We start from the raw sequence: 22,931 nt of genomic DNA on the forward strand, positions 1-22,931 counted from the left end.
TTGCCTCACACATTTTCACAGTGCCTTTAATGCACTGTTTATATGTAATTTGAACAACTGGTTTGGCTGCCTTATCAATTTCACTTTTAAATTCAACCTTTATTTATTGAAATATTTAAGGTACAGAGGACTAACACTTTCTTATATATGAAATAATATAACAAACCAATGTTCAACTCAAGGGAAAGGCAAAAAAATGTAGCCAATGTACAAATCATAGTAAAATATCAATGATAGGATAGTGCTAAGTTTTTAAAAACTATGCTAAAAAATTGACCTGCATATTTCACAGTATATTAGGCAGATTTTACGAAATTGTATATATTGATTAGAAGAGCAAAACCAAGTGTTCTGCACAAAGTTGTCTGCTTCAAATAAGCTTTCTTTTTCTAATCTTTTCAATTTAGAAATCTGTGACATTCAACAGACATTTTAAAAATCTACGAAAAAAACCCACCTTCTGGTTATTTAATCTGGGGAAGCAATAAATTACAATATTTTGTCACAGGAACTGGCAAGCTCCTTGCTTAGAATTCATGCAAAATGAATTCCAAAACATGTACATAATCAATTCTGCACCATCTTTACTGACCTTTGTGTTCTAAATACTAAGCATTTTTTTGTCTGCATTTATATATGTTCAACTGAAGAGCATTTCTGTCTTGCCTTCCTCAAGGCTAGAAATTCCAGCCATTTTTGCTAGGATCTGACTAACAGTCTCTGTCTTACCTGTCTCAGGAAGCTTTGTATCAGCCCCTCACTTTGAGCACTGATACCTAATTTATCTAATTGCTGTGTGCTTTGGAAGCCTATCAATATATAAAATAAGAAAACTATAATGGAACAGCTGTCAATCTTTTTGGAACATTTATCCTGTCAGCAATAATCAGAGATTCTCTTGTAGATTGTTTCTTTTACCTTGCAAAATCTCACTGCCTCTCCATTTATTGCTCATGTCAGGTATGCACAGCTATCACTATGATCAGAATTGTTTCTGGAGGATTGGACATCCCAAATCCTACCCTGCAAAAGGTGATGAGCAGGTGCTGAGCCAAAATGTACATTTTTCCTCCTTTCTATGCATTCTGTAAGATGAGCACCACAGTAACACTCACTGCTGTAGGTTTGGTGCTAATGCATTGCTAGTGAACAGACAGAAGGGTTTTCTGGTTATAACAGCCAGAGTAAAGTTACAGAAACACATCTTGCAACTGTGAGTACTTCCACTTGAAAACTCTGTGCTAACTAGTGCTTGGCACCTTTGCACTACAAAACCATTCCATGAGCTCCAGGCTACATCCTTGGAGAAAAAAATATACTTGAAAGAGAGAGGTGCAGAAAGTCTGCAAAAGAGACTTCTGCTTGCTGTACAAACACATATATTCACCAACACTATTTGCTTTAATACTCATGTAGAAATAAGGCTCTCTTCATTAAAAGACTTCACAGCTGCCAAGTATTCAAGCAGAACGATCCTCTTCTATTTTAGAATGCAACAAGAAGTGTTATTAAACTTGCTTTGAGGTCAGCATGATTTGTTTGTGCATGAAGTAACCTTAAGATTTAAAACCAACAGTGACGACAACTCAATGAACACAGTAAAATACACACTGTGGATTTTACACAGGAAAGACTCAACTGGCAAGAGCTTCTGAAATACATGTGAGAGGCATTTAGATTCTGAAAATGCACTGAATGTAAAATATTCCTGCAAAATAATCCAGTTTCTTATTCCTTTTCTTCTTTGAGTCACCTGGAGACTTTTGAAGGAGACGGAGACATGCAGAAATTATACTTAACAACCAGGAGAATAAGACGTGAAAAAGTGGTTTCGCTACTCAAAGTAATTCAGCATCTAGGAGAAGAATAACTTCATGCAATGCCGTACAAAGGTTGAGAATGCAGAATTTGTGAGTCACCATACGCTGCCTTCAAGTTACGTTGATTCCAGTATTATATAACATTGTGCACGATCACCTGTTGAACAGAGTTAATTATGAGTCAGGTATCTTTTCACATCATTCATTTCCATCTCACTTGAGAGCTGACTTTCATTCTTTACTGAAATAACCCCTCTCAAGATAGTGATTAGTCTGACAAATCGATAGAATAAAACACCCTCAGCCCCTTTATGGGACCTCCTCTAGCATTCATGACAACTACAGCTAAATGCAATACATTTCTTGGATTCCTCTTATTCCTTAGTGGCAAACAAGGAATGTCTTAAATAAGACCATCCCATGTTTACCTATTCAGTTTCACAAACTCCCACATTATCATTCAACAGTCAAAATTCACTTTCAGTGCAAACCCCTAAATTATTAGAAAAAAAGCCCCATTAGGAATATGGGGAACAGAACTTCACACTGTGTCCAGCAGAGCTCTCTCAACTAAAAATAAAGGAACAGAATAGTATTTCACCTTTTAGAGGGAAGTTACCTAAATACATCCCTTTGATATAGGGGAACAATAGAGCACCAAAATAATCTCTGCCTCTAATCCAGATGTCCATAGAGTCAAGTTCCTGAGCTTCACCACCTCCTTCTTGATTGGGAACATGACTTCATTGCACGTCTTTCTGTTCAGACGAAATTATTCTCCCCAAGCCCAAGGAGGCCCAAGGTCATAAGACAACTGACATTTAAAGTCCTGTAAAAATGCATTGGGAACAAGGCTCTACACTCCAAGTTTAGCTGCACTGCCACCCTCATTGGCTCAGTCCCTAGACTTAAAAGGAACAAACAAACACAGCATGGCTTAGCTCTGAGGACATCAGATGTCCTAAAACATCACAGTTATGGTGACAGAAAAACAGAAAAGACAAATGAGGTTAGTCATCACATGAGATACACTTCTGCAAGTCTTCAAACACAAGATCTTGTGTCATGCTAACAACATTAGGGGATTTCCCCAACTTTCTCCCTTAAAGAGATTGCAATAGAAAAACTCCCCTCTCCCTTCTCTACTAAATAAGCTGCTCTGTTTTATTTTCTCTTCAAGACATTTTGTTTTCAACTTTGCCAATCACTCTGAGTTTGTGTGCTAAGCACTCAAGTAGAAAAAAAATACTTTTCTTTGTTCAGCCAAGTTGTAAGTGTATTACAATTGAACCATGATGTGTCAACAGTCTGTGTGTAGCTAGGAAAAAAATAATATATCCATTCTTATTACTAAGATTGGTTGAGGAGGTGGTTGTTTGGCATTTTTTTAAAGTATATTAGTATATTAAATTCACAAATGGCATAAACCCCCTAAAGATGATAGAAGCAAACTGTTTCTTCAGCTGGGCTATGCACTTTTGCTTCCTCTCTCCCTCTCTGGGTTCATGGTTTAGTTGCAGAGGGTAAAAATTTGTCTATTACAACAGAATAATGTTGTCATCCATTAATGTATTCCTGACCACAACTGAATCCTGGTGAAAAGATTCTTTGTAGTACTGTGAAGACGCTTGGGCATAAATCATTAGGCAGTTTACACTTAAATACAGGAAGTCTAGCTTTAACGTGATTGGAAAAGTATTCCAGACACATTCCATGGGCTCTGTTTCAATCCCTGAGAATTGTATGAGGGCTGCATGGGCACCTTGGTGCTCATATGTCTATATTCACTACACTTCTCATATTCCTAAGAATTTATGCTGTAGAAGGAGCTATATATCCTACCAGATATTCCATTTTACCAGAAAGCCTGCATCCCTACATCAAGAGTCACGCTTTGACTTCTTGCCCAGTGGACGAGAGGTCAAAGCAAACATGGCCAACTTTATAGCCCATAAAAGAGCAAAGTAACCAACCTAAAAAAAAAAGGAAAAAAAAAACCTAACTAACCCCCGCCCCCAAAGGAAAAAACCATAGGCCTTCCCAGGTTTATAGAAAAAAATCCCTGTGAAAATGTGTTGTCCTTACCGAAGGCGAGAAACTCTGAATGAGCAGTGTGTAGCAGAACTGCTCACAGGCAGTCAAAGGAGCTGGATATTCCTCTCACAAATACTGGTGTTCACACAATGCCTGGTAAGGAAAGCCACACCCTGGCTCTTGTATTCTGATATTGCATCTGACCATCATTTCCACCAGAAAAGAAATCCCACTAAATGGAAGAAGTTTTGCCTTCCTGACATTGTAAGCTTTATGTTAGGAAAAGTGCAGTATACAACTACTATTAATCTGGAGCCTTAATCACTATTGCCTTTACTCACTGTTCTGCAGCTTTCAGGCCATGGTTCACACCACTCTTCGTTCATCAGCAGATTTCAGAAGCACCATGTGTCTTTAGACCTCCATGTCTATCCTACCTCAACATAAATTTGAAGTTCTTTTCTTAGAAGCCAGCAACACCAGAGGTTCAGTGTAAGAGAAGTCACAGGAGTCGTTTAAGGTTTTCATGTATGGGAGAATACTCCCACTCACATCCTGAAGAATGTGGGGAGGTTCAAACAAAAGGATTTGACCACATGTCTGAGACTAAACCAGCAATGCATATCTTCTTCTACCCACACCCTGCCCCCAAAACTCAATCTGTTACCAAACCAGTTCCTTTCCATCTGCAGGCAAAGCTCACTATTCTATGCTGTCAGTCTCACTGAGAGTCCAACAGAAAAAGCAAGAAATTGTTAGTGGCAAAGAGTTAGTGGGGAATCATGAAATCCTTTCAGTCACAGACACACGGAGAATATTATAACTTTTCCATAGAAACATTTAGGAATACAAGTCCCTTCTGACTATTCCACTGACATTGTATCCTTAGACTTTAATCACTTCATCCTCTGTCAGATATTAGATTGTACTGGGCTTCATTCTGTAACACTTTTGGTAATGTTTTCAAATGCTAAATGCAGGGTTACTGTAGTCTGGGAAAGTGCTAGTCAGGAAATTATGTAAGAAATTAGCTTTATTTTGTTACTGCAATTCTGGCAGGTTTCTAGATTCTTATGTCACTGGCTGCATGCGATTATCAACAAAAAAATCCCAGAGCTCGTCTTGCCATGATTGTAATTGATTCCAATATTCAGGTACAGAATACATAATTTGCAAAAATATAGGCCCAAAACTTGAGGTAATCCATAAGGAAGTCAACAATACTTCTCTTCATGTAATTCTGGATGTTTCACCAGTCTCATTTAAAACTGCTTGCCTCCTAGCTTATCTGTTTTTCAAACACGCTTTTAGTTATTCCTAAGAACATTTACATTAGCAGGACAGAACCTGTTGAGTCCAACTTAGAAAAATATAAAGTTATTTTTAAATCATCTGGGGTTTTTTAATCTCCCCCACACCCAGGAAGAACTGTCTGCTTTTTAAAGACCATCATCAGTTGTGACTGCTACTTGTACACTGGAACAATTGTTTCTCTTTATGAATAAAACTGTTTGCTTTCAAGTGCCATTTACCAGTTTCTTCCCTGATATTCCCTGTATATTCTTTTCTTTGCAAAAAGAAGTTGAGTGGCTTGGGGTGTTACAGGCCACTAAAACTGAAATCTGCACTGGTGGGATTGCTTCTGAATAGTTCTGTAGTAAGTCATTGTAAATTTGACAATGGAAAGCACTGCCAAAGCAGGGAAAGCTGTTCAAAACCTCAGATTTTGTTCTAAACATATTACTAAAATCACAGACTGCTTCCTGCTTTTTGAGTAGATAAAAAACACATGAATATTTGTGAGGAGGGGGGGAAATAGAACTCATTCACTTTGTTTTTTTCACAGTCTAGACTTACATTCAGTCACTTTTCACCTCCAAGACAAAATCTTGCATCGTGAAAGAGAGAATTCAAAGTCATTAATTTGAAGTTAATTCCATTTGATCACTCCAATAACCCAGGAGCACATAAGGAGGTTACAGCTGCTAAGTGTAGGAGACAAACACTAAACATTCAGCTGAGAAACTAGTGAGCTTTTGCTTTGCTACTACCACCACTGCTTTTGTTCTACAATTCTGTGCCAATTCTGTTCTACAATTCTGGGCACAACCTACTCATGGCCTGCCTGCTCTTCCACTGGCAAAGGATTGTGCTCTTTACTACTATGCTTTCTGTTTCAAAACTGGAAAGGAGATACTTCCCAATATACAGTAAAACATAAAAAAAAGTCTTCAAAAGTGCCTATGGGAAATGGACAATACAAGAACTCTCAATACTTCATTATATTGCAAGAGGAGAAAAGAGTGTCTTGAAAACAAATAAGACTCTTTGCATTGATAATTTTAAAAAGAATTATGATTCTATATTTAGAAAAGAAGTCAGACACTGGATTTCACAACCATATGTGGAAAACATTAAAGGGCAAACTGGATGGGATTGCCAAGGCAATATGGGGCCAAGAAATGCCGCCGTTTTTTTTTCCAAACTCACCCTGAAACACTGATGGAGGGTGGGGTGGGGAAGTTTCACACAACTTTCCTCTGCAACTACTGCTAGAGTAAATTTACCTGGCATTATGCAAAAAACTGGCAGTGCTGGAATGATGCTGAGAGCACCAGAACTAGCTGGGCAATTCTGGGACAGTTTCCAGTGTCGCTGCCCATTTTTGGCTGGTTTGTGAATAAAAAGGAAATTTCAGTCTTATTATTCCAATGCAATTTATGAGACGAATAGAGAGTAGATGTAAGAGCAAGACTTCCCTTGGAAGTGCATGGGAGGATTTCCACAGTCAATAAGCAGTTCACATTAGTGAAAATGTTACTGCCAACAGTAGAAAATTTGTGAGTCCATTGTCAACACAGATAAAAATGAATGGCCTGAACATGCATTGTTACTGTCTGCTTCTGAATGCCAAGAATTGCAAAAATGGTCTTGTTTACAGCTCTGAAAAAATGACTTCATTATTAATTTCTTCCTTTCTGAGAAAAGGTTATAGCTAGTGAAAATTCATAAAACCTAAAGAAGCCAAACATTGTTTCTTTGAGCTCATCCAGTTGTGCCAAAAGGCATATGGTCAGGTTGGCACTTGCTCTATCCAATCCTTAGCACATCCAGAGCACCATTTCAATATTGAGGAATTGTCAGAATGCTTGTACAAGACAAGCAAACAGAAATCTGACAGCCAGATGCTACAAACAACCCTGTATTCACTCAGACCACGGATTATCCTATCATTGCTTTCCCCCAGTATTTTCATGCTGAATAGTATAACTTCAGTTGCATTTTCTCAATAAGCATTACAATACAGTACATATTTACAGAACTAAGTAGAAAGTGAATCATGGGGTTGGGCAGGGGGGAGAAGGAGCAGATCACTTCTTTGTAAGATTAACATCTTGGGATTTTTATTTGTAAACTATGCCATGTAATTCCTAAACTTCCTTTTCATCCCAGTGTTTCCCAGATACTTTGTCCTTCACAAGATTGCATTTGCCTCTGGGGAAAACCCAGTATTTCCACTGTTTAAGCATGACAGCTTGGCAGGAGAAAAGAAGAAAAAGCATATTTAACCAAGTGAACCTGAAAGTTGCACCGACAGACTGAAATTATGCAGAGACCCTAAAAGCAAGTGTCATCGTCTTAAAAAAGACCAAAAAACTGCATGGAGGTATTTAGAGCTACAGCTTGTCCTCTGTCTTCCTTTTTATCACCCTGGAGCTCCTTACAAGGATGTCTGTGCAATCCTTCCCTTCTCCAAGACAAAATATGAGAGGGGTCAAATGACTCACTATGGATCAAGACCTCACAGGACCCATCAGTGCTTCATCCTCAAGCAAAGAATGAAGACACGCAGAGCTCCTCACAAAACTCCCATGGGAAGATTCATCCTGAAGGAGTCAAATGAATCACTGGGGAACAGACCAAAACCTGGCACCCTGGGAATGAGATTGGAAAGGCTTGGACTCTGAAAGGACAAAATATATGGATTTAGTTTACTTGTTTGCCTTCTGAGGAAAACAGCATTCACAGCTTGTCCAGAAATGAAAGCAATTCTGGTATTAGGTTCCACTCCCATTACCTGGAATGAGGGTGCTGTGGCTTAGCAATCTGGGCTTAGCACTGCTGGAGAAATGGGGAGCAAACCTGCACGTCAGAACCCAACAGAGACTTCATAACTAATACCTTGATATTCTCCTCAAAATCAGCCAGGACAGTCACATTTCAGAAATGACAGCTGACTGACTGATTTTCAGTCTAACTACCCCTTGCAGTGACTCTTCAGCTCTTTCCTGGATATGCTTTCCTTAGCACATTATAAAACTGCAAGCATTAGATATCTTGCGGTTTTGTGCACAGATAAAAGTATTTTCCATTTACCTAAGACATATTCAATACAAGATGTACCCCAAATGAGTTCCTACATCACCTTCTGAAGGCACTGGCTTTAGGAGATTACATAGTATGCTCCTACACCTGCATAAATATGGCATTTATCTGGGTACTGGGTTTCATTCTAGAGTATTTTGACTGCCAGCTGTTACTCTGAGAGACAGATAATGTAAATAATTAACAGGCAGGACATTCTTCCAGCTGCTAATGCTGTAAAATAATTTCTCAGATGTCATCCCAGAATTAGATTTAATACTGATTAAGCACTTAATAGTAATGTGCAGCAAAAGACAAGACAACTGTAACAGAATGAACAGTGCCCAGGAACTGCTGATTTTTATCTGACTGGCTTTCTGCCTCTATTGATGGCAGTCGATTAAAAACCATTTTTTGCATGCAGGGAGCAGTTTTCTGGCCCTTCTTTCTCTGCACTTTTCTCACATATCTGTTAATAGTGATGTCCTTTCATTAGCAATGAGACATCAGCAGCCACTGCCAGAAAGCAAGTCACACTGAGGTGTGCTGTGCTGCTCAGTAGATGTTTCCCCCTTACAGCACACCCAGCAGACTGGCTGTTCTACACAAAAAAACCTGTTCACACCTGCTGGACAGGCCAAGGACAGTCACCAGGGCACTCAGATCCATTCCATGCATACAGGGCACTTTCGTGAGTCACCACATATTTCAGAGGTGGAATCCACCAGGTTTTGGGTTTTTACACTCAGTTGTCAGAATAGGTAGACCTTTCCCTAAGGCTTTCTCAGCCCCAGAAGCTGCAGGAAAGTCCCCTGTCACTGCTCATGATGGAATAGAAGTTATTTTAGCCTTTGCAAGAACCAGTCATTTAGTGTAGGCTTCTGAGCAGATATTGATACCACTGATGTTGCTAATACAGACACAAAATCAGTCATGTCTGGAAAAACAAGCCTTCCACAAATTTTTCATCAGCCAGGATCTGCATCTCGTTATCACTTGCAGCTTGCCCAGGCTCTGGAATTAGTGAATCCAAGTTAATGAAGACTCTCTGTTTGCAAAGAGATTAGTTCACAATTAAAACTACACTTCTAAAATGGGAGTTAAACAGCATGTCCTGTAGGGTTTTTTAGCTGCAGTACCCAGAAGCTGTAGAATAAATGGGACTTGAACACATTCCAGTAACTTGTGTAATTAACAAAGATACAAAGTTGTTTAAATATTTAAAACTGCAGCCCTCACATACTGTCTCAAACTCTGTCCAGTCACCCAAGTAATCACATCCACCCTAGTACAGTTGTGGACTTTAACTTTAAAAGCATTAAATTGATTCTCATCTAGTGACACGTTATGTTGACTTTATTAAGACCACAATTAGGCTACTACTACTTGAAATCTTTACCAAAAACTCTCCAAGTTTGTTTTAATGTCACTTTTGACACACTGAACAAAACAAAAAATACCCAGTACTCTGTAAGAGCTAAGTGTTATGGATAGAGCAGACCTTAGGAGCTGAAAGCACTCAGTACTTGGATGCAGCTCCTGGAAAAGCTTCAGGAAGCTCCTTCATTAACAGTGTTAAATCAGTAGATAACACAACTTTTCTATTATACAGTTATTAAACTGAATTTTCAGTACCTGCAGAAGCTTTGAGTGCCTGTAAAATACTTTTGGCAAAACTGAACTATGAATTCTGACTATTACAAGGTTATCAGATTACTTTTTTTTCTACAGGAACACATGCACTGTGTTCTGAGTCTCTGTACTATTGCAGCTAAACCTGTCTGGAGACTGCACTGACTTCTCCTCAAGTTCAGCACTGCAGGGCAGTGCATAAATGGTCTGTTCTGGAGCAGATGCTTAAAGCTGAGGTAACTCCTGTCTGAACTTGACATATTAGATGAGATCCAAATCAGCAGTCTGAAAATGTTAGTAGGTACCAGTTAAAATCGCTTCCCTCTTCAATGACCTCTCACTCCTAGCCTAGATGAAAGCGCAGCCCTAACACCTCAAATATTGTTCTTGTCTTCAAAAACTACATTTGTATTATACTGCTGCTACTGTGGAAAAGCTGAAAATAACAAAATTTGTAATAATTTTCCAAACAGAAGCCTGTCAAATGGCAATAATAATCCTTGAACACTATTGACAGAGCTTAAGAAAAAAAAAAAAAGACAAGTGAACGAGTTTGTTGGAACATGAGAGACTATGAACTTCAGAGTTTTGTCCAGCCTACAGACTATCCAGTAGTGCCTTGCCTTTGTAGGCTTTCTCTATATGACTACATAATGTAAAAAAAACCAAACTCACAAAACCCAAACAAAATAAAACCAAACCAACCCCACACACAGAAAAATCACTAGGGAAAAAAGGACTTGTACCCATCCCTCAGTGAAACAGTTATTGCTTACAAACACTGTGAGGAACAAAAAATCTCCTTCCAGGAAGCAAACAGCTGTACCTTAAGGCTGGAAGTAGATGATACCTGCACATGATAAATCTCAATCTGTAGCCATCAGGACATCATCAGTGATTTCAAAGATGCCCTGATTAATCAAACTGTATAATTAAGTATACTCTAGCAATTAAGTGCCTTTACTATGGCTTTGTAAAGTGGTTCTTTTTAAATTGTGACTGGATAGAGGCTTTGCTGTGCTGGTAATCCAGTTATACTTTGGGAATTAGTGTGCACCACTTGATTAGATTAAGAGATAAAGAGAGAATTAAGTACCACTTGCCATAGCTACATCAATGTAGGCTTCTGTAAGTGTCTCAGGCTTTGCTTGAACAGGCTACACAGACAAATTCTGAAGAGACAGATGATATAGGCAAGAGTGTCCCTTTGCTGTTTAGGTTGATATGCGAACAAGCAAGGCAGAGGTATTACTCGCTTTTAGACTAATGACGAGAAACAAGCTCGCCTAGTAAAAACACAAACAAGCCCCATTTCCAAAATTGTGTCCTGCTTCTGTCAGCACTGGAACAAGCAAAATAAACCACATCATCAGGAAACTATTTTTTTTCCTACAGTACATACACAAAATAAGCTGTGTTTCTGTTGGGATGGGTGTGTGTGTAACTTTTACCAGCCATAACTCTACTACAATTGCTTAAGGATACATTAAAACAAAACCAGCAAAAGGATGTGATCCTGTAATTAAGGGACTGGAGCATCTCTCCTGAGGAAAGGCTGAGGGAGCTGCATCTGTTCAGCCTCAAGAAGAGGTGACAGAGAGGACCTCATCAGTGTCTGTCAGTGTCTGCAGGGAGGGCTCAGAGCATGGAGCAGGCTCTGCTCAGTGGTGCCAGGCAATGGGACAAGAGGCAACGGGCAGGGACTGATGGTCAGGAATTTCCACCTGAATATGAGGAAGAACTTTAGTGTGCAGGTGACAGAGCACTGGAACAGGTTGCCCAGAGAGGGTTTGGAGTCTTCCCCACTGGAGATATTCCAGAACAGCCTGGATGCAATCCTGAGCCATGGATGACCCTGTTTGAGCAGAAAGGCTGGAGCAAATGACCCCCCGTGGTCCATTCCAGTCTGACTCACTGGTCATTCTGTGACCCACTCACATTATCACACTACCAGGCACTGCATTTGCAGTTTTTACAATTAAATAAACCATAGGTAAATGTCTAGATTAATTCTCTAACCCTACACTTCAATAACACAATAAAAAAATCACAACCTCTCTGCAGAATTTATTGTGGGAAAATTACATGCATTAATTGTCTTTTTTAAAGACATACTTTTGGTGGCAGGAAGCTAATTTGCTTCACACCACTGCACATTTTTCAGAGTTCTCTACTGAGTATTTTAAGAGTGATTCAGCAGTAATTCCAAAGCAATTCTCATAAATACTTTACCATGTATGGACATAGAAACCTCTCCCCCCTTTTTTTGAGAGTATGCTCTGCAGCTTACTAGATGACTGTAAGATTTCTGTAGCAACTTGAAAAAATGAACTATGTTCTAGGTTTGCAAACAATTGGTTATTTCAGTTTGGGTTTGATAGTTCAGTGTTCAAGAAGAAATGTTACTGGCCAAAGGGCTTCAAGTCAAGACACCAGGGCTGAATATCTCTGCAGGGTCTGAGACCTGACTTCAAGCACTCATGTACATTTTATGTGCCTTATTTTCTGTTTATACAAAACACTTCACAAAGATAATACCATACAGGACAAAAGCTACAGCACACATACACAAAAAAAAACTTGTTAATAAAAACTTCTGAGAAATATTGAGAAATATTAAGAACTGAGTTTTGTTTCTATTCCATAAAACATTCATAAATATTCATAGAATTGTACTGGGAAAGGGAAGAATTGATACTGAAGAGAAAGCTCAGAGCACACTGCTCTTAAAATTTCAGTGGTGGATGAAGACAGATGCAATTTCTTTCTAGGAAAACTATAAATGCCTGATTATTAAACTATGAATTAGTTAAATTCTCACTTATTTCATACATTGCTGTTAGATAATTTACTCCAGGATGACACAAAATCTATTTGTAACAAACCTCCAGTCCTGTTATTTCTACAAGGTATGTAAAAATTGGCTATATTGTTAGTTATATGAAAACGGTATTTTAATAAAGAATCTATTACAGAAAAAAAACCCCAAAAACCAAAGAAACAAAGCACCAAACTTGTCATTGTCACTTTCAGAAGACTGATTTTTAAAGAATAAACGGTTGAAAATTGTGCTTGGTTTTGTGAAAGGATCCCTCCTGCCTATTCTCTGCCTGGGTGGTGCTGTTTTTTCTAGAGATCTGTACAGGTTAATGCCTTGAGTAACAATTCCATATGCAACAGGTATAGATTTTAGTGGGAGAAACTGATACATGATACAAAACAAGCAAAAAATAATTTATTTCTCTAAGTCACTGACCTCCCCAGATCCAGATATAGGTAGTAAATTAACAGATGGCCTTAAGGACTTAAGAATCAATGAAAGACATCAACCTCGACTTTTATTAAATGCTCAGTTTTGGGACTGGACATTGATTTTTATTGTCAAACTACATTACTACTGCAGGCACAAGATTCACTACCAACCCCTGCTCTGTATTGATTTTGTTGAACAGCAATCAAGAGTTCAGTATTTAATGGGATGTAGCTCAAACTGGAGTTCCCACTTACTGCACACAGGGTTTAATCAATTAAATCTGCCCATTACATATTCTCATATACTCTGTGTAACTGCCTTGCATAAAAACATAAAAGAATGATAATGTCATTTTGTTATCATTAACACTCCATGAAATTGCCTTTACTTGTTAATTTAGTAATATTTCTAGATCTTCAGTATGCAAGGCTTTAGAAGCAGTCTAAGAATTCTGTCACAGATTTTCTGCATGACTGCTCATCCTTACCACTTGGAATCACACAGCTGCAATGAAAGACAGATTGAAGTACTGGAGAGAATAATCTCCTCAAGTTACACAGCACTCTGACAATCAACTTGACCTTATCACATGGGGTCTAATTAAGATTCTTTTGCCATCTAGAATTTAAATGACTGCTACTGATGACAGTTACAGCACTGAAGATAGTAAACCCTCTCCCCAATAAAAATAAAATATACTTCCCTCTTTGGCAAAGATGATGAAATCATCAAAATAAATCCACCACGACACTGAAAAATTACTAACAGTTCCAGACTTTGCTGCATATGAACTCTTCAAACTGTGCATGAATGCTCCTGCACGTTATTAAGTGAGCAGAAATTAATTCTGTTTTTACCTCTGCAACCACTTCACGATGATGATTTCTGATAGAGCCAGTTTGTTACCACCATAAGAGCAAAGTGATGAAAACCTGAACCACTGCTCCTACACTTCCTGAATCCACTCCAAAATCAAAGAGAGATATTAAGTGTAATTATGTGATGGGTTAGATTTTACAGACATATTTAAGTAATTAACAATTACAGCTGATAATAGGAAACAGAGGGAAACATTAAAATCCATTTGTGTGAAAAGCAAGCTGGAAAATGGTTAAAATATAAACAAGACGTGAAATTATTCTCACAAATTATATGAAGCAAAATTTAATAAGTCATAACATACTCAAAATGCTAAAAGGAAGGGAAGCAAAGAAACTAATTAAGGCTTGGGGGCAATAGATGCTGGTCATAAGCATATGAAGTGACAGCATAGTCTGAAATAATTTATATACATAGCTAAAAGTCAGCACTATAACAGGAAAGTCACTTGCTTGTTATAAAGTGAAAAGGATGAAAATTAGTTAACTAGATCAGGGTTTTTTATTCCCTCCCATTTATTTTACACACTCTCATTAGATAGATGATTCTGATCACTTTACAAAAAAAGCTGCTGGTGAACAATTAGTGGACTTTGGGGTTCTCAGAGTACAAGGCTGAATGTTAGCAGACAGATCTGATAAGTAAAAGTTCTGATGATAAATTATTGGGGGGGGGGCGGAATTGAAATGTGATTAAAAAAGAAAATTGGAACAAATTATCACAAAAAAGAAGAAAAGAGTGATCTTGTCCTTTGAATCCACAACCTCTGAGGAATTAGAAATGTGAAGAATAAAGAGCAAGGAGCTTTCTGGCAAAACTTAGCTATTATGCTGGGGAAAAAAGGAACTAAACTAAAGCAGATGTAGTATTTTCTATTTAAAAATTCAAACCTGTTTTCCAACGCTGTTGAAACTGTTTAGCTCTTTCTCTTCTGAGAAGAATGTTCTGTAGACTGTATTTCATAAAATAGTTTTTGAAATCGTAGGTGGTGACAGAAAGCAAAACAGTGACCTTCTGAAAAGTGATAATTGGCCACTGTACTGAGGCAAACTCCTACCCAATGCTGTTTTCACTACCAGAACTTATCATCTCCATAAATGCAATTTCAAGTTTTAACAAAAGACACATTCAGTTGTTTTGCTCTACTGTCCAATGGAGCTAAAGCAGGAAAAACTCTTACCAAGAAGTGATACCTGCAAAGTGCAAAAAAAAAAATACATTTCTGGGAAACAAAACAAAAGGGGAAAAAAAGTTAAAACAAAGATGAGAAGGAAAGGAAAGAAGTAGAGAAAGAGCTGTCTGTTGGTTTTCCCACTTTCTCTGAGCTCTGTGCTAACTGATGCCAGGGGTGCCATTGATGATGTTGGCCATCTACACTATGAAGCAGAGCATATTTTTGTCACATCATTTTACTGATAATACAGATTGTATGTTCACATGAAATGGCAAACGGTAACAAGTGAGAGCCAAGGCAGGGGTTATTCATCCCTGTAACCTTCCTCAGCTTCAGCTGGATGGGCAGCAGGCAGATGGAAATTGGCTGCAGCAGTCAATATCCAGATAACCCAAGTCAGTCCAGGTACTTCCAGGTGGCTTCTGACAATAACTCCAAGAATCTTCAATTAGTTGATCAGGAGCATTGCATGAGCTACTCTAATCAATAGCACAGATGTTTAGGTGTACTCTATGGGTTCCCTATCCAAGACAGTTTGTCAAAATCCTTTATGAAGTAGCATTCCAGTGACAACTGCAGGAGATACAGTAATCAATGCTTCCTGCCACAAGGACTCCTTGGATAACCTAAGAGTAACCACTGTGTGGATGATTTCAGTTCTCAGTCCATTCAGTGATAAATAAAAATAAATATCTCTTTACAGCTACATTGCTTTCTTATGCAATTTAAGTAACAATGGACAACTGTAAAACACGGAGAGAAGCTCAACCATGTGAAATGTGCACAAAGCAAGCATATGATATAGCATGAATTATCTTCCCTACTACTGTAAGATTCCTGTGCTTAAATACCGGAATGGTAAGTGCTTCTAAACACAAAATTTGATCAAGTAATCAAATTGCTGAACAACTTACATCTTCACACAAAGTGCACACTCCTTCCCCACAACCTTCACTCAAGAAGTGTTTCAAATTGAAGTGCTATGAAGATGAAAAAAATCATTCAGCTCACACCTTCCGAGGTCGGAACAGCAACTAACACATTTCATTTATAATGTGGCATTATCTGGAGGCAGACTGAGATAATCTGAAGGGCAATGATTTTAAGTTAACATTCTTCTGTGTGTTCCTTTGCCACAGCCTGAGCCATCAATGGAGGGATTCAGAGCCTAGAGATTCCAGGGTTTCACTGCAAGGAGCTTTTTTGTGTGAGCCATTGAGATCAGGCACCAGAGCTGGTCAGCTGTAGCAGTCCAGGACTCAGCATGGGCCAAGAGGTGTTAATGGGTGAGAAGCCACAGTAACAGTCATTAGAAATGTATTTCAAGGAGCCCAACACTGAGTTTTGTAATTCCCATCAGCATGAGCTGGATTTTGCTAAGGCCTGGTCCTCTCCATATTTCACATTGTAGATCACTGAAACAAATGTGAAACCCAGTGTACCCCATGTTTTCTATTTCAGAACTCCAAAACAAACTTGGGACACAATGTGCCTCAAGTACATGGAGCCAAGTGATGATTTTTATGGGAAAAACACCACCATGGGTCCACCAAGTTATCCAACAGCGTTAAATGCTTGCACATGTAATGAAGCATGATTACAAGGCTGGTGTATCCCCTTTGTGTCATGAAGCAGCACAGAAAGGGAATCTAATCCAATGTGCTAAGGTGATGATCAAAACGAACCTGAAAGTACCAGAAGAACACCAAAGCTGCACATGATTGTTCAAATTTCATAGAACAGTGACTTGGTCTCAAAAGACAATAACTAAACAAATAGGTTTTGGTAGATTATCAAGTATGATACATTCACAAAAGACAGAAAAGAGTTGTACAACTAATACAGTAAGAGGAAAGCAACACTGCCTTTTAAAAAAATTTAACTGCTCATACCATCAGCAAAAAATAAAAGACATCAAAATTTGGCCACTTTCTCAGACACATTCTACTTCCTTTCATCTTGAGTGAGCTCTCCTCAGGCTCCCATGGAAAAGCAGCTTTTTATTGGATAGGAATTAAAAACAAATAAACTATGAAGCTAATATAAAATTCAGCTCCTCTTAAAATCTCAAAATAAGACCTATTCCCTTCCTCCACCCACTGAACCTTGCCAGACAAGAGCTAAGCAGTATTGGATAATACCAAGCTTGAAAAATGAGCTTTTCAGGGGAGAATATCTTTGCTCTTTACTCTATCTTATCTTTGCTCTAATTTCCAAAACCATGTTCCAAGTTGCTTTTATGAAAATTAGAGAACGATAAATTAAAAAATAAAAAGCCATCTTCTTGCAGCCAAACTGGAGCACACTTTAAAGTCAGTCTGGAGACTTTGCACCCGAGTCACAAGCAACCCGGGAATTTGCTCTATATTTTATAGCACAACATGGAAACTATCTGTGCTGTACATGTTAAATTATTCTCTCCATTGTTTTATACAATTATGCTTTATAAATGAAAATTTGGACTCAGAACACACAGGATATGAGGAATTCTATTACAAACAGTACTGCATAGTAAAAAGCAAATGAGCTAATCCAGCATCCCTACTCTCCTTAAAAAAAAAAAAAAAAAAAGGAAAAAGTAAAAGGCAATATTATTCAGCATTGTTTGCTACATATCACTACCCTCTGCAGAGACTTCTCTGTTCATTCAGGCATCCATTTTCACAAGAGAACAATATGTTATTCTCTTTCCCTTAATTTCTCCAAAACAATAGCAGCAACAACTAAAGTTCTGTCCACATCAGAGATGCGGCAGTGCAGCTCTGAAAAAAAAAAAAGAAAAACCCATGGCAGCAGGCAAGGATTAGACACACTTTACCTTGGGGCTAAGAAAAAGTGCCAAAGCATCCCTTACACCAAGAGGCACATTCTCAGATGTGGTTGTGCCTCTGTTTGACAAATGGGCCATAGGGGAAGGTGCTCCATCATCACTGAAATTCATTTCTCATCGTGGGAGTGAAATGACTGACACCTGGTGAGAAATGAAGCACAGAATGTCTCAGTGCCCACCTGTGCTCATACTTACATCATGCTAAAAATCCTGAAGGACATGACAGCCTTGTCCACATTCCTGTTATAATCCCCAAAATCCTGCAGTCAACAAGAACAAGCTTGCTGAGAAATTAATTTAGTCAAGTCAAATGCCTGTCCAAGCATGGATGCTGCCATATGGTTTTCCATGTGATGCATCTATAGCTCAGATTTTCACCTGATGTACCTGAAAACACAAAGGAATAAACACATGTATTTTCTCACTGATGTGTCTTCTGGATTCTGTCATTATCAGTAATATTATTGTCCCCAGACAGTAACTGTTACCTTCTGATATAAAGCTTTGCAAACGAATTTCTAAACTAACAACAAAAACTGACTCAGAGCTCAGGCTCCCCATGAACTATTTCCTGTAAGGGACACTCGCAGCAGCATCACTGCTCTGACTGCTCTGTGCATGGCACAGCAAGATTCTGGACCTTAGCACTCCTTGCTGAGGATCTTTTCCGGCACCTTAGGGCTCTACAGTCTGTGCAGGGCACAACAATCTTTGTTCAAACCAGAGTAACATCTTAGACCTCATTTACCACAGTTTTATGAGTGCTTTGGTTTTTTATAATATAATAAGTCAAAGTAAGCCTTTACATACATCTAAGTGACAATCAGATGTATATCACTTGAAAATCACATTTTAGAGTGAGTTGTTGAAGTAGAAGAAGGGAGTACACAAGAAATCATTGGGATGCAATGATGACAGTGGGGGTCTTCTTGTCTTTGAGGAAGCAAGGAGAATATTGGGAAAGAATGAAGGCACAAGTTGGGTAGAAAAACAAGGCTGAGGGCACTCAATGGTGAAGAGGAGGTATTGAACATGCACTGTACTTTATATTGAAGGAGTATTTAAAGCTCTGTTTGCTTGGTAAAGAACGTGAAAACTACCTAAGAGATAGATTCACATCTAATTTAGACAGACATCATTAAGATAGGTGCTGAAATAAATTGCAAAATATGGAAAGCTAGTACTAATGTAAAAAACACATTCCAATAATCTCATCACTAAGACTCCTAGCAGGTGATTTCATGAAGGGTGAAGCAAGAGTATTTCACATTGTCTAATCTCAGCTGCAGCCCTCAAAAATTCTTCTCCTACAATCATGGTTTGCTGTGGGAGGATGTGGGGGCTGTAATTGTCCCACTGAGGGTTTTTGATGGATGATTGTATTTTAGATATCTGGACCTGTGATTCTGTAAGCCTCACTTTGACTTATCATTACATTAAAAATAAAACAAAGTGCTCATAACACTGACTAAAAAGAAATGTGAAAATGGCTGGTCCTAAAAAGATGCACTGCAAAAAGAAGGGTAGTTTTTCTTTTCTTCATGAAATTTTGAATAAAATTAAAGATACCAAGTAAATACAGTGAATTTTATGGAAGTCTTGGGTGCAGGGCCACATGCCATGAAAATTAAGTGGAAAATCAGTAGCTTTTCTATGACAGGAGGAGTCCAGCAAGTTTGTTTCCCACATCACCTTCCTTACACGAATTTTCTTTAAGTGATTGAAAAAAAGAACTGTCCCAAGACATTCACATCAGCCCTTTGACAGAAGTTACCATCAAAGCAGCCAGATACAGACCTGCTGTGCAAAGCATGGTACACAAAGAGAAATGGGTTTGTTTTCACCTAACACTGAAATGGGTTGGTCAATACATGGTGAGGAGCAGAGCTCAGTTACCAAGTTTTAAACGAGTCTATCTACTAGAGCTCTTCTCTCTGAGCCCTTGCTCCAACCTGAGCACTTGGGTAATGAGCAGCAGGTCCACAATGACCTAATTTTAGTCTTGGTGTCATTATCTTTGCAATCTGTTGCTCTTAAATTGCATTTAACCACCATAAATGAAAATTTTAAAAAGCCCAAACCAACTACCCAAATAATAGGAGCTGAAACTGTTTTGTTTACACTGTTAACTCCCCAGACATCAATAAAGTTACTCCCCATTTTCAAGTAAAATAAGCCTCAAGCTATTTAAATTTGACATGATGTGCACAGTTGAGCAATTTGCGAAATAAACATATTAAATGACCTGAACATGGTATTTAGGAGCAGAATTCTTACTTGCAGAGTTGTCCTATTGTCTCTTCCTTCAGTCCAACAGAGCACACTGACAACTTACTGTTTACACAACTTTCTGCATTGAATGCTGAAGTCACAAATCCACCTACTTACCGTATGCCATTTGTAGTATGCAAATGCCAAGCCACTTAAGGTGCTGCTGTTTTTTCAGCAAGTGACATTTTCAAGGCATCCCCACAACAGCACAGAGATCACTTCACCAGAACTTGGGGCTCACCATTTACCAGATGAGAAAGCAGCAATGGTTGGCACTCAGAAACTGCTCTGTGCTTGTTGGGAATGAGATGTGTGACTCTCGTGCCCACCCAGGGACACAGGAGAGTTTGCAGCTTTGAAAGACTATTTAAAATACACACAACTGCATTTTAAGGTTTCAAATGCTTATATTATACACTACACATAACACTGATGGGAATATTCTTAAAATCTAGACCTCCACTTTAAAGCCACTACTCTGCTGCTTCTCTTAACAGATACTACCCTTACAAAACTGAAACCAACCAGCCCTGGATACAAATGCATACCAGTCAGTACCTGACCCATATGTGCAGTTACTGGTTTGGTTTATTTCATTCCCACTGCTTTGATAAGCATCAGGTAACTATTTGATGATGTTATATATGTCATAGATGTGTGTTCCAAATTAAATCTGTACTAAAAAAGAAAAAAAGCCAATAATTGTTTTAGATTAAACTTTGGAAGAGGAAATGAAGTTGCATTCTTGGCCTTCTTCAATATAAGACTTGTCCTTTTTTGAAATATTTATCAAGCAGACAGCTAGCTCAAGATAATGCCATATGTTCAAAGTGAAAAAGCACTTCTTCCCCAAAGAGCAATGTTAGGACTACTGGGGCTGGAGAAGGAAGAAATATTTGACTCCCTGCCAGTCTCTGAGCTCCCAAAACAGCTTGGTTGTGGCTCTGAGAACTGAGCTCAACACCAGAGCAGCTATTTATTTTTGTTAACTTGTTTGCAGTTCCCCAACTTTTCAACTCACACTGCTATTATAAAATTTCCCATCTTTCACAGTCTGGCTACACCTTTTTCCCCAGCAGAAGTGGCTCATGAAGGATATTCATAGTTTTACTATGAATCTTTTACATCCATTTTGTAGCATTAGTTTGAGTATCAGCACCCAGGAGCACTCACATTTAACAAATGAGCTAAGTTTCTTATTTATAATTCATTAAGTCTTGAAGTCATTTCTGTTTATATTTGCAATGAATCTAGGGATCCTTGACAGAAGCCTTTAAACATCTTTATTCCTTCAACCCAGTCTTGTGATCCATAAAGCTCCTTTTTCATCCAGAACTTCTATTACCTTCAACTGATATTTTGACATTTAGTTCCAGTCACTGCAAAAACTTGAGGGGCATGGAATTGACTGTACAGCGCTAAGTCAGTTAAGAGTGTGACTTCTTTTATCCTAAGGACAGAATATAAATCCTAAGTAGAAGCTCTGGTGTTGTAAAAAGCCCCTAACACTGGTGGCTGACTTGCCTTGTCACCATGGACACTCAATATGACACTTGAGAGCTTAGTTCATAATCAAAGCACAGAATACACAAAATTAACTCCAGGCACACAGGAGGCTCCATTGCTCTAAAGTTTCTCAAATGGCAAGGTACCAGTAAATGGTACCATTTGTGAAGTACTCTCTATTAAAGTGTTTTCCTGCTGTCATACACTCACTCCTGGGAGCCTGGAAGCTTAACCTTAATCCTGCTTAGGAACAAACATATAATCTCTTTGCAGTCTTGACTGGCAGCCTATGCACAGCCCACTGGACTGGATAGCATTGGGCTGCATCTAATCCACACAGAGGAAATCTAAATGATCAGCACAGCTGATTATATCACACTGCTCTAATGTTACTCATCCTACCCCACTGAGCTGCTTCCTCCAGCTAAAAGCACATTTGTTATTAATTTTTCCAAGACAGCTCCTGAGAGAAAACAACCCTTTCTTTCTGTTTAGATTTTTAAAAAAAAAAAAAAAAACATCGAGCAACAATCCAAGACAGGAGATACACATCTGACAGTTTTGAGTTACAACTGAAATTGATATCTTCTAATTCAGGCCAAGGTAGAAAAATCTTTTAAGTGCTATGAAACAGGCTCAGCACTATGTATTTTTAAATGTTTTAAAACCCTTATTTGATGTCATCCCATTAAATTAGAACTTCAGAAACAAAAAGATGGCAAGAACTGTAGATAGGAATCTCTTCCAAACAAAATCATTGGCGTTTAGATACTCTTGGCAGTGTCACTAGGATTAAAAGCATTATCTATTACATAGCCAGAAACCTTTGCAAGCTGTAAAGGTAAGGATATGATATACAAAACTACATCTCTGCTTGTCTAGCCCCAAGCATGCTACTGCCATCTGGGATATGACATGAGGTTTGAGCCATGAGAAATCCCTTCAGCATCTTGCCTGCCTTCTCAGCTCCCTTTGGTGATGTTTTGGTATCGAAGAAAAATTTCAATGCATTTTCAATTTTGTAAAGGAGTTCTTGAATATTCTGAAAACATCCTCCCCTTTCTGTTGATGATCTGTACAGATACAGCCACACTAGACATCTGGCAAAAAAACTTCTCTGTGAGTCTTAGCAAAGCCCCTCACCTTCATCACTGCTTTGAGATGCTG

General features: G+C 38.5%; 1 protein-coding gene across 4 annotated transcripts in view; it reads right to left on the reverse strand.

Annotated features, from left to right (window-relative positions):
• RFT1 (RFT1 glycolipid translocator homolog) overlaps positions 1–22,931 on the reverse strand; it is a 73,327-nt gene that overhangs the window by 15,214 nt on the left and 35,182 nt on the right. The gene's annotated exons all lie outside the window — the stretch shown is intronic.

The sequence above is a fragment of the Lichenostomus cassidix genome, chromosome 12 (assembly GCF_008360975.1).
Source record: "Lichenostomus cassidix isolate B80296 chromosome 12, HeHo_3.0, whole genome shotgun sequence".
Taxonomy (NCBI): domain Eukaryota; kingdom Metazoa; phylum Chordata; class Aves; order Passeriformes; family Meliphagidae; genus Lichenostomus; species Lichenostomus cassidix.